The sequence below is a fragment of the Meriones unguiculatus genome, chromosome 4, assembly GCF_030254825.1.
Source record: "Meriones unguiculatus strain TT.TT164.6M chromosome 4, Bangor_MerUng_6.1, whole genome shotgun sequence".
NCBI classification, from domain to species: domain Eukaryota; kingdom Metazoa; phylum Chordata; class Mammalia; order Rodentia; family Muridae; genus Meriones; species Meriones unguiculatus.
This window is the reverse complement of record NC_083352.1, coordinates 21,256,743-21,260,990: the sequence shown is the minus strand read 5'-3', so window position 1 is coordinate 21,260,990 and position 4,248 is coordinate 21,256,743. Positions and strand designations below refer to the sequence as shown.

Here is a 4,248-nt window from a genome sequence, read left to right as displayed (position 1 = left end):
GATTGAATATAACACTGTATTTTATATATTCTAAAATACAAAACATCAACTTAGGTTGGCATGATTATGAAAGAGATAATTGGATTCTCTCTAATTTTCAGTAATACATGGGATTTGTACCAAATATCATCATAAACGCTAATACATAGTCCTGGGGCAATCTCCTCTTTTGTGGATTTTCATATTTTCTCCTTGTAAGTTGATTTTTCCAACAGATACTTACCGAATCCATACACCTAGATATTAGAGATGAAATATTGTTGGTATAGGTCCATTAGAATTTATAACGTCAAGGTACTGGGCAGTCTCAGTGACCTAATAGGGAACCGAAAGAGACGGGCAGCCCCACTGTGGGCACCTGATCAGAGTCACATCTGCTGCTCTCATGCCAGGGACAGTGGAACTGCCCACTCTGAAAGAGTAGAAGAGGTCTGGCTTTGAATTTGTAGTCCTCCTGCTTCAGTCTCATAGTTTCCAGTATTACAGGTGTCCACCATAATGCCTAGCTACCAGTATGTTTCTAAGACTGGACATGAATGAGCTACTGACAGATGCTCAAACTGTTTGCTAGTGCCAGTGTTTATAAAGCTATGCATCATAGACCACATTTTGAATCTCTACAAGATTTACTAACTACCACTATAAACAAACAGAACTTTTGCTGTCTTTTCAAAGCCAACAAGACGAAAGAGAAGTAACCCTCTTTTAGACAGACAAAGCTATCAAATAAAATATGTTGGAGCTTGGGGAAAACACCGTTGGCAATATCTTTTACTCAACTCACTGACAAATGTCCTTAGTTACTGAAGTTGCCCGTTAAAAGGTGAAAGACAAGCTGTGGCCAGCACATCTAAACAACCTCTATGACCCTACTTAGTACACGCAACTGCAGTGAAGGAACCAGAAGCCCAATTTCTGAACTTAATTGGAGAAATAATCTCTGCGTATTGTGCACAAACATTTATTTATGAGCTGGGTTGCCTTTTAATTTTTGAAAAGGATAATGAGTGAATTACAGTTAATGTTAGAAAATATTGTTCCTTTCCCTCTGATTTTTTTTCAATATCTGTTTTTCCCAGTTTAAAAATAATAAAAATTGGTCTTTTCTAGATAGAAAAATATTGACCAGAAATTACCGTTTTGCTAAATATCTGTTTAGGTATTTAATAAAGTTGTTGCTGATGTTACAGGTTACAAGAAAGTCTCAGTGACACAGTGATCTTCCCTTATTAATGTCTTACTTAGTGTTCAGTGTTTTAAAAATACAAAATTACACTCTACAACCATACTCAGCTTTACTTATTTTATCAGAAAAACTTGAGATATTTGTAGATCAAATAAGACAATAAGTGTACATTGTTGAATTAAAAAAAATAAAGTTTTGGAAGAAGAAAAAAAAAAAGAATGGAAGAGGTCAAAGTCAGCTCAGCCGTGCTTAAAGCTGCAGCCTGTTGCTATGGTGCTCAGTGTGGTAAGACCAATAAGGAGTTTATTCTGTGCCACTAGGAAGAGAAGGACCTGAGGCGCTGTTTGAAGGAGGACAAGCTTGGTCGACAGGTGTGCATTGAACTCCTTCAGGCAGATAAAGCGTCACTGTGCAGCCTTTCGCACAGGAGTAGACCTGCCTTCATTATTCCAGCCTGCAGCTGCTTTGTCACTGCTACAAAGAGCAGGCAAAGTTTGATGAGAGTGTGCTGGACGAACTGAGCTGGGTGAAGCCTGACGTCGGGGAGTTGTCTAAGGTCACCAAAGAGAAAACACGCGCCATTTACCAGAGAACCCTAATCAACCAAGAGTGAAGCCAGAGCCCAACTCTGTGATAGAAGGGGATCTAAAACGTACAAAGCGCAACAACCACTTTTTTTTTTTTTTTTTTTTCCTGGACCATGTAAACATGGGTCCAAAACTCACACTGGGTATTCTCTATCAGGTGCCCAGACTACAGAAAAGAAAATGAAATGTTCTTTCCTGGATCATAGACATTAACAAAAAAATTAAAAAAGAAATAATTCATGGAACTTGGCAGTTATTCTCTACATTTCCTTTCCATTAAAGTTTTTAAAGGAAAAAAAAAGTAATAATGTAATAGGGCAGAAAATAAAGTATTCTGTTCTACCTGTATTATGCCTTTTAACATCTGCTTAATTTTGTTTTGCCAAACAAAGTATTCCAGAATGGTTTGGGGATCACCAGGAAAGATTTACACGGAGCCTGCTTAATTGTTCCGTGGTACAAGCACATGGTCAGTGTGTTATGAACTCCTATGACAACGCACTTACGCAAGTTAAAGGGGTTAAAGCCTCATATTGGGAAGACCAGGGTAAAGCAAAAACAGTTGGAAGTAATCCCCTGTCTCTGAACCAAGTACAATTATATCACAGCCGAGACATCTGAAATATAGATCTTAGAGCAGATGGGTTTCAGATGCTTGGGCATGCTCAGAGTGTATCTTCAAAGCAGCTCTTCAGCACGAAATAACTAATGGAAATCACTTGTCCCAATATTATAACGACTGCTCTTTTGCAATAAGGTCAACCCTGTGAGTTGACACCCCCCCTCACACACACACCCAACATTCCCTCTCTGTCAAAGAGAGTCTGCATATTTCCTTTTAAAAAATGGGTTTATCTTCTTACTGGTTTTTACCTTGAAAATGGAGACTAAATCTCATTGGAATTTAAGTACACCTGAATGTTCAAATTACTTTTTCTGGATAAATCCAATTAAGGAGTAAAAGTTTATTCTCTGAAAAACAACATGCCGTTTAACTTACTCATTGATTCCAACAACAACAAAAAAAACATTGATACATATTTCTATATTTTATTGTCTATTCTTGCTTCTGGTTCTCCAGGCAGGAAGTGGTCATCCTGCAACTCTTCCTCTAGATAGGATCTCACTGGTCTATTTTCCAAAGAAGCCAATACATATTTATACAGCCTTTAGCTTGCTCTACTTCATTAGGCATTCAAGGCAATCAGAAGGTTAAATTACACAGAACAAACCCCAATAACAGATGCACATGCCACCAGGGGAGGGGGTGCTCCCTGGAGGGCAGAGAGTGGCAGGACCAGTAATTTTGTGAATTGTATCATTAATAAAATATATTTTATTCTATTTGATGCTGACTTTAGGAAGGTTCCTGTGTGATGATTACATTTTTAAGCAGGTAATTTTTTTTATAGCTTTACCCAAGGCTAAAGGAAAATCTAATGCAAAATTCAAAAAGACTTTGCTGAATTGCACATTAAATTTTTAGTTGTGTCCTTTTAGGAGTTTTTAAGCTCTGTGTAAACTCAGACCTACTCAAGTGGGGGAAGGATGTATAACATTGTGTGATGCACACTGGAAAACTGATCAAAAGAAGATATGATGACCTTTACATTTATGTAAAAAAATAAGTTCTAGAAACCACTGTTTTCCTAATAGATGATATGTAAAGAAAGTTTGCATTTACAAAGACACAACCACTCTAGCATTAGTAACTAGAATATTTAAGAGAACTGAAAAAGGTTTATATTATCTTTTTATAACTGTAAACATACATGAAGGCTTTGCCATAAATTAATTATGAAATGCTTAATCTACATAATTATAGATTTGTTGACATCAGTGCCTTCTATGTTTTAGAGGGATTCAGAAAACTGTACATTATAAACATTTGGAAGAAGGTAAACTTGGCATCATTCTGAGAAATATTGTTTCTACCTTCAAGCAAGCAATGGAATCTAGAGATTGACAGGAACAGGATAGAAATTGGAAAGCCGCCCTGTTCTTCTAAAACCAGCCCTCTAAAATGTGAAAATGCTTTTTTAAATTCATTACCAAACTGTCACATATTTGTCTTCATAGTTCATAATTTAACATTTAATGAGTTCTTTCCATATGCAAAATCCTGTTGTAGACTTAAAGTATTATATATTCAAAGATAATGAAGCCAGTTTCTTTCCCTCTGTAATATATTGGGTAGAGAAATAATATTTATGCATAAACATCTCTCCCATCAAATGGGGTAGAATCTAATTCACTCAAAAGGCAAAGAAAAGATCACTCAGATGCAGGGGTACAAAATGCTCTTTGAGGGCTGGGCTGGGGAGGTGGCCAAGTCAGTAAAATGGGGGACTGATGTCTGATCACTGGTAACAATGAAAGAGAAACAGGTTCATACATATCTGTAATCCTAGTGCAGCGAGAGTGGACATGGGGATTCCCCAAACCTCAATGGAAAGCAGGGCTTAGATAGCCAGG

The 4,248-nt window shown here is 37.1% G+C and overlaps 1 pseudogene; it reads left to right on the top strand.

Annotated features, from left to right (window-relative positions):
* The first annotated feature begins 385 nt into the window (after positions 1-385).
* On the top strand, positions 386-3,329 carry LOC110563798 (NADH dehydrogenase [ubiquinone] 1 alpha subcomplex subunit 8-like; annotated as a pseudogene).
* Positions 3,330-4,248: the final 919 nt, after the last annotated feature.